The sequence below is a fragment of the Lotus japonicus genome, chromosome 6, assembly GCF_012489685.1.
Source record: "Lotus japonicus ecotype B-129 chromosome 6, LjGifu_v1.2".
Classification (NCBI taxonomy): Eukaryota; Viridiplantae; Streptophyta; class Magnoliopsida; order Fabales; family Fabaceae; genus Lotus; species Lotus japonicus.
The window spans coordinates 1524362-1533982 of NC_080046.1; positions in this window are offsets into that span (position 1 = coordinate 1524362).

The window sequence follows — 9621 nt, forward strand, 5'->3', positions numbered from 1 at the left end:
GCTTGAAATTTTTTAAGGGCTCGTTTAACATACCGTATTAGGCATGATAGTATAAGCTTATACAATACATTATGAACTTGTCCATTGTTTGGTGCTAACATTGTATTGTATAAGCTTATACATCAATCATTTCTTATACATTAAAATGATGAATTATTTAATCCACCTTACATATGATGGATAAGGCATGAGAAGAGTGTGATGTATAAGCTACAACCATAACCCTCCACCATCGCCACCACACCACCATCTATCATTACTACCAACACTCCACCACCGCCCTCCGCCACCACTGCCACAACCATCGTTGTTGTCATCGCTATCGCTACTGCCACCACCACCGTCACCATCACCTTCCACCACCACCACAGCCTCCACCACCTCAACCACCATTGTCATCGCTGCCACCACTAGATACCGCCATGACCCAGCACCACCACTACCGCCACAACCACCTCCCTTCGCAGCCACCACCACCATCACTTCCAACACCATCACTCCCGCTGCCACCACCTAAGCCACTACCGCCGCCACAATCTTCCACCATCGCCACCACTATCTTCCTCCACCCCGCCACCGCCATCACTTCCAACACCGTCGTCGCCACCTCCCTAACCACCACTTAGTTTTACCGCTGCCACCACCACAACCACCGCCGTCCATCACCGCCACCTCCATTATCACAGCCACGTTTGCTGTCACCGCCATCTTTGCCACCCACTAATACCATCTTCATTTTTATAATATATATCATTATTCAATTATTCACAAAACATATGTTTATATTAATTTAAATGAAATGATAAGTTATATAGTGTGTTACTAACCGTTGTATAGTATTAAAATTTTATCAGACCTAATACTATCAGACTTATTACTATATGACATTTGACATTATACTATACAACATAACAAATGAGCCTTAAGAAAATATAAAAATGAGTAATTATACAGCTGATAGCTCAGCTTGCGAAATTTGTCATTGACAAATAATATGGATTTGAGGTGATGAAAATATTATAAAATGAGAGGTGAAAATAAGTAATGCATACTAAGTTAAATTTTTAACATAAACATACTTGGCTAGTCAAGTGGTTAATGAGTAAAGATAACCGATAATAGTTTAAGAATGAGTAAAATGTGATGTTTGACTCTTGGACTTAGTAGTTGAAGCAAAACATATGGTACAATTGATCCGATGATAACAAAGTATATTCAAAAAGTTTTCTTTTCCTGTTCTTGCAATTTTGATTAGGGTTTCATGTTCTTTCATCAATTCGTTATTTCTCTCCGTTTATATCTCTTTTTATCTAATATAACTTTTGCTTGAGTAGCAGAATTTAAGCTATCCTCTCTTCCTCTTTTTTAGCTTTATTTTCACCTTGAAAGGATAAAAAAGTATATTCAAAAAGTTTTTCTTTGTTTGAGATGCCGATTGGACTTCTTCATGTGGTGAAGGCTAGAAGTCTCTCTAAAAATGCAGCTCATATGTATTGTACTTTTAGCCTTAGGGGTTAAAACTTTCGACCACTACAACTCGCGCATCATATTAAGAAGTTATATAAGTTTGAAAATTGAGAGTAAATTTATTCAAAAGTTACATAGAGGAATCAAAACCACACATCAACCAGTAAAGGAACTAAAAGTGAACCAACTTTATTTTAATTGATATGCATGGTTTTGGTAGGATTTGACCAAGTTTATATTTTCACTTGTTGACGGGTAATCTATTATAAATTGCAACTATTTGACCTAGTTCCCATTAGTTCAAGCCTTTCACATTACAATTCTATATGCCTATTTCTTAATTTGGTAACATCCACAATAACTGCAGTGCCAAGAAATTTCTCGAACTTGACCATCGATTTCATGCATGAGGAGCGAGTAACTTTGCTTGTAAAACAAGTTTACAACTTTGATATCTTTCTCTCAATATATAGTAATAGTTATTATCATATTAAGCATCACTTAATCGCGTGGATAAGATTGTGGACTGGGAAAAACCATGGATTAATTGAAGTTCAAGTGAAACAAAAACTCTCTACACACCTCAATTTAATTCCATCTCATGACCAATTCAAACACATGTTCTGCACAAATTATCAATACTTAAATCTTAGTATAGTCATTAGTCAAAAACATTCAACAAAACACACGTCACAAAGCCTCAAATCGGTTACCACCTACCAAATTACCATTATAAATACCAACAATCCTAGCTAGTGAGAGATATCATTTGCTAAGTATTTAATTTGCTTAATTATAATCCTTTTGGTGAATTTTAGGAACACTATGAGGGTTCTCAACATTGTTTTGGTAGTTCTTCTGCTTCTTACCATAATGCATGTGGAGCCAAACTTTGGTGGTAGGATTTTGAAGATGGAGAAGAAAGAGCTTAGGTTGCAGTCCCTTGATAAGGGTCCTGTCCCTCCTTCAGGGCCTTCGGGCTGCACAAACATCCCAGGAAGTGGTGGTACAAATTGTCCAGTCAAGGAAATGAATGTTGCTGGCAATCCTAAAATGTACCACCGCCAAGTTGGAAGAAGCTATCATAAATGGAAGCCTTTTCAGTTTACAAGTTAAAACAGCAAGTTTGGAAGAACTCAAAGGCTGTGTTTGGGTGATCGACATATGATTCATTGTTTTTATTTTCTTTTTTATTTTCTTGTTTGTATAATTTTTTTAATTTTTTATCCCTTTTTTAATAGAAAGTTGTATTTCATGGTAGAGAATACTCTCATGAGAATTGTGAATATTGTATTATAATCTTATATTGTAAAGTTGCTTGTTGAATCAAGATTGTATTATAATCTTATAATTGTATGTATTATGAAATTTCATCTCTCTAATGTGATACTTTTTTTGAAAGTCTAATGTGATACTTATATATATCCAAATGTGATTGTGCCTAATTTCTTTTGAAAATGCGTGCCAACATTGACGACTATATATATATGCACTATTGTTGTTAACTTTGCGTGTTAGAATTTTATTTGGGTAATTTGGAAAAACCCTGAACAAAGGTGGTATTTAATTCTATACACAATACAAATATAGATAAATTCTTTATATAGTCTTAACTATATTTATGATATTATGAAAAAAATCTAGAAAATTTATGTATATCGGAAAAATAAATTTCAGCCTTCAGTGATTGATCACTAAACTCCTTCTCTCAACCCATATGTTTCTTACCACTTAAGCTATCATTCGGGTGGGAAAAACATCTAGAAAATGATATATCATAAATGTATTGTTTTTTTAAAAAAATAGAAGAGTGCAACTGTGCAACAGTAATTTCATGCATAATTAATCAAGTTAATTTGAAAAATATAAAGCTGTAATTTGTCATGCAAGTTAAATAGGAAAATATTACCGATAAGGTGTTGGTTTAGTGGTAAACAAGTTAGATTCATATAAGGATGAGAGCATAAGTCCAATCCTGAGAAGAACATTTGTTGGAAGGATCATAAACATATATACAACCGTATTCCGAACGAGTGATGACATGCATTAATGACAAAAATTTAAATAATAACAAATGTTAATTGAACAAATGTAATGTTCAATGCAAATAAAAAATTTTGCACTTTTCATTCCACATAATCTTTTGAACAGATTTTTAATTGTTGCGGATTAGGTCTCTATCTTTTATATTAGACTTAGAACTCTCATAATTCTCATCTCCACAAGGAAAATAGGCCCCACGTAACTAATTTGGCTCGAGATACAATAGTGATGTCCCTGGCCACAAAGATATTATTTTTTTACCTCAAAGGGGATCGAACCCGGGTAAGAAGCCAAAAAAAAAAATCTCATTTTTAAGAAATAACTTCACAAGTTGAATCAATTTAATCCTAGTAAAAGTTATTTATTATCCACATCAAAACACACTAATCAAAACATTAAATTTTAATAAAAAAAATAATATTTGAAAAGAAAATGGAAATTTAATAGTTTTTTGCACATGAAGCTAAAGATAATGACCAAATTTGTTTAATTTAAAAAGTACAATGACTTGATTAGCTAAAAAAATTAGGAAATTAAAATCACCTTTATATTAGTTCAAACTAAGAGAATGAAAAAATGCAATTCAACCTAAGAATAATTAAAAATTATTACAAGCGTTAAGGGACCCGTCTTCAAAACGTGTTCCATATGGAAATCAAACATTGAAGTTATACGAGAAAATGACTTCTTGAACAAAAAAATAAGGTAGGTTGGGATACACAAAATCCCAAATGTTTTATAGTTAATTAATAGCAAGGAAATCATGTTAGAAATTTGGGTATGATAATCCTGGATAACTTCGAAGAATCGTGTTCGAACACTTTCCGAACAAAGTATTTCGACCCAATTCTTGCCTGGGATCACGAAATCCTTGTTGGGATAATTCTTGAAGAACAATCTGCTTCAGGCAAATGAGAACAGATCAGGAATGTAAGAGAAATCTCGGTTTCTTGTTTTCTGTATATGAAACTGAGGCCAAATGACTCCTTTATAAGGAGTTTGTTTCAGAAACCGAAAACGGTTAATAAAACATAATTATTTTTCGAAAAATTTCAAACGGGGCGCTGCCCCGCACCCCGCACCCCGCAATCTAATCGCGGTCAATTATGCGTTGGCTCAACAAGCGTGCACTCCGCACTACCCTAACTCGTTTCCGAGCTTAACGCATAATCGCATCGGCCTACAATAAATGACATTACTACTAAAATCCATTGATGATACTAAAATCACCAACAAATCAAATTTCTACTTAATTTTAAAATCACTTATTTTTAAGCTGAAACAAATGTGCTTAAAATAAATTTTTAATTAAAACCTTAAAATCCCCACCCCAGCATTCCAATTCTCACCCTCTTCTTTTTAAAATTCCAAATCTACCCCATTCCTCTTCCACGTTCTCACTCCGTTCACAACCTCATCTGTGTTTTTCAAAAATCTGGTATATTAAATACTCATCTACCGGATTTTTGAATTTCAGTATATATATTTTTAAAATTCGGGTTCTAAACTCGGCTCGTTAACGTCGACTAGGAGGTTCGGTTCAATCCGAAAAGTTCATGTTGGGTTTAGGGATTCGGTTAGGCTGACAAGTTCTGGTCGGTTGACCAACTTGTATCAGGTTTAGTGTCAGGGTTTAGGTCACTCGACCTGTTCTGGTCGATTTGACTTGTTTAGGTAAGCTGACTTGCTGAGGTCGCCAAGGCCAGTTTAGGTTGGCCCAACCAATTTAGGTTGGATTTTAGGGTTTATGGTTTAGATATCAGAATTTATGGTTGGGTTTATGTCGACCCGACCTTTTGAGGTCAACCCAACCATTTCAGGTTAGTCAGTTAAGAACGATTAGAAGAGTGGTTAGAACATTTAGTAGAATTTTTAAGAGTAGATGTTAAAAAGTTGAACGGGAAGAGGAATAGAGTAGGCAGTTAATAAATAATAATAAACATTGGGCCAAGATATTGCTTAAGCGTAAAGGGGAGACTATTGAAGGAGTTACTCTCCATGTATCTTACCCAGAAATAATAACAATCTCCCTTTCTTACTATCTTTTATCTCTGCAAATCTACTTTTCTTTACTCAAATTTCCAGAGTTCTATATATTAATTTGTTATGGCTAGCGCCATGTACATCGGTGGTGGCTCAAGCGGAAGCTTGTAACTATATATCATGGACTATTCTCTCTACAGTTCGAATTTTTTCGAATCATGAAGAGGGAACAATGGAATCACGCATGGTGGGCTGGTGGCACTTGAGGAATTAGTAGAGATGTTGAAAAAATAACTTGGGATCAAGATTCTCAACTGACTATAATTAAAACTCAACTTGAGGCACATGATGAAATTAGAGACATCAAGATTCTTCAAGGCGAGTTAGCATAGGAACAAGGACATTGGGAGGAGGAAGAAATTAATTATCAGATAGCCCAATTTTGAAATTGAAGTTGAGTGAAGAATGCGGGAGGTATTGCGTCCGAATGGTGATGATAGTACCTCCTAAAAAATGTACTCCCTCCGTTCCAATTTGTTTGTTGTTTTAGCAATTGCACACAGTTTAAGAGCTAATCATTGGATTAATATTTTCACCAACATACCCCTATTTATTTTCATTCATGTCAATAATTCCTTCCTCATTTTCCACACTCACACTACTAATTTCACATCTTTACCAATACATTGTTAATTTTTTGACAGAACCAATACATTGCTAAGTGTGGGAGAATTGATTTGTTTATGTTCTCTAAATAATCACATCAAGTATAGCCTTTTCAATTTCCTGTGCATTCTTTTATTCTATTTTTTAAAACTCTCTGTTTTTCCACTGGGAATTCGTACTCTCCCCTAAATATGTCAAAATTTACAAACTTCCAATTTTATCAACTATACATGCTTCCCTCGCACCAAAAAACTATTCATGCTTCCCGTCAAAATTTTACCTAAATTTGAACCACTAATCATCTTTCCACAATACTTAAATTTTCCCTCTTAATCTAAATTTTAGATTTCCACCTTTGAATGTTTTTGTTTCCCCCTTATATTTGCTTATAAATGTTTTGTTTCATGCTAATATTGCTGTAGTAAGAAAAATGGCAGCAACAAAAGTTTATCTTTTCCATTGAAAATAAAAGAGAGTGTGTAAATTCAAAATTTGAGTTACTACTACTCCCTCCGTTCCTAAATATAAGACCTAGTTTCAAAATTTTGAAGTTCCTAAATATAAGACCTAGTTACAATAATCTAACAAAAGGTTTTGTACTCTTCCATTTTTACCCTCCACATTAATTATATGTTTTCAATTCCCAAGTTTTGATTACCACTTATCATTAATTAGTGAGAGAAAATGACAAAGGGTAAATATGGAGGAATGTATGCATTTTTAAAAAACCAATACACTAATTGAACACATTTAATGTTTTCTTAATAAGCGCAATTTTTTGTATTAGGTCTTATATTTAGGAACGGAGGGAGTATAAAAGAGAAACTTGACCAGAATAATGACTTACATTTTCGTAAATAGGGATAGTAATTAATAGAGATAGTGGGGATAATTAGTTTAGGTGGTAGGTTGGTTTTTTAAGAAACTTTGAATTAATTATTCAACAAGGGTATAGAGGGAAGGAAATGAGAAAAAATGCATTGAATATATAAAACAACAACCATTTTGGAATTTCTAGCAAAAGCTAAAACAACAAACAAATTGGAACGGAGGGAGTATCTTTTTATTATGTAGCATTAAATATCAACCCACGGGATTAAAAATAAGTGTTAAAACAATGAGGAAAACGAACTGGGGAATTGATCTCATTAACTACTCACAATGCTTTAACCTACAGTAGAAACTCTTTAAATTAATACTCGGTAAATTAATAAACTCTCTAAAATAATAAATTTGTCCGGTCCCGACTTGGGCCAATGTAAAAAATTGAAAAACTCGATAAAATAATAAGATAATAATTTTTCGAGAGATCCCTTTAAAATTTTCGGTCCCAAGAAAATCATAAATTAATAATTCATAGAAACTGAAAAAAATATATTACACTCTATTGAAATATGATTCAATAATTGTCGGTTTTTCTTTAAAGTTCAAGTCTATTTGGAGCTCATCTCTAACTTTTCTTATTGCATCAAATAGCTCAGGTGTTGTATTTTTGTATTGTATCATAAAGTTGTGAAGAGTGTTCAACGCCATAAGTGCTTCCTTTCGCGTAACAATATAATTACTTTAAAACTCTTTAAATTAATAACTCTCTAAATTAATAAATTTCTCCGGTCCTGACATTATTAATTTCAAGAGTTTCTACTGTATTATATATAGGGGAATGCTAACTTACTCCCACTAGTTTTTTAGAAGGAGTAAGTTAGCATGTAACACCTTTTCAGTTAAGACAAAAATAATTAGTTAAACACATCTTTTAATAAAATAGTGCTAGTTAATTCCCTAATACCTAATGTTATTCAATTAAAGATGAAGTTCAATAATCACACAAACACAAATAAAGCACTGCCCTAAAACACTCAAAATGAAATTAGATAGTAAACTCAATTAAGCAGATCAACCACCAAACATTTGATAAAGACTCATCATATTTTTTACAAAGTATTAAATGAATATTAATTTTTAACAGAAAAAGTACATATTGTAAATAAGTGTCATCTTAAAAATAATGTAAAAGATTAAAACTTAAACATCAATTCTACTTTGGTCTAATGTGGTAGGTGACTCCAAGCCTCCAATGGTTCAACCTTTGACAAATTCATGATTCAACCACTCACATAAATTTTAAAATATTCACAAGCTGCTAATAAGAGACAAAGGTAGCTGATTGTGTGCTAATAGCTAGTGAAATTTTAAAATATTCACATATAAATAAATGCTATGTTGTTTTCTTACAACTAGTAAATGTTGTATGCTTATATTTTAATTTACTTTTGTGGAAGCTAAGTCTTTTAAGATACCTTCAAGCAAACATATTTTGTAGAACAATTATGATACGTATACATAAAATGATACAAGCACCTTATATACATCTTACTATTTCATTATCTGTAACTTGTTATTATACCAGATCATATATCACATATACAAATTTTCTTTTTTTCTTTTTTTCCAATTCAGTTGTTTGGGTCTATTTGATGAAGAAGACAAGGAACCTAGATATGATCGATAATATAATCATATCCTCATGTAATTCATAGTTTGTTGCATCATGAGGATAGAGCAATGCAATTCTGCTTCTTTTTATATCATGTCATGATGTGTAAATCTTATACTGAGGGAGAATTGAGTTATAAATTAACAGGAGGATATGATAGCATTTTGTATTCCTTTAGCACCCACACTTTCAAATCAAAATTATTTCAAAATGTACATTTTTTCATAATTTAAAATATTTTAATTTATAAATGTAAAACTATTAATTTTTATAATATATTGGTTTTATTATTTATCTATTGGTACTTTCCCTAATAAGTTAAATTATTTAGTTACTTATATAAATTTAATTAAAAATGAACTAATGAAGAAATGTTTAAAATATTGGTTTTATTCATTAAAAAATTCAGTTTTTTTTTTCACTTGCTACTACTCAGTTAACATTATTTCGTTTCTCAGAAAATAATTTTTTTAAAATATTATGTACTTTATATCGCAATGAAAATTTCATTTATTTCTCATTGTTTATTTCATATTTTATCATTATCCTGTCCACCCCAAATGATAGGAAAAGAACATTCATGCTCTTACCATATATTGTTTTTATACAACTTTCTTAGACTCATTGTGTGTCTACCCAAGATTTCCCTTCTTAAATTTGACTAAAATATTCACTTATAAAAAAAAAGGCCATTATTGTTTTGGTCGATCAAACAAAAACAATGAAATGTGAGTCCTCGTAAAGTTTATGTGTGCTCATCTCTTAAGGAAGTTTTTTAGGGTTTGAATCCTCATTTTTATGAATAGAAAAAACTCTTTGACCAACATATTACTACTTAATATGCTAACTATTTGGAGTGGTGACTGATTAGTCTCATGGGTAACCGCCGCCACCGAATAGCTTGCCAAAAAGAAGAAAAACAAACAATGAGGTATCCGGGCATTTGCCACCAACTTGGTAAGCTC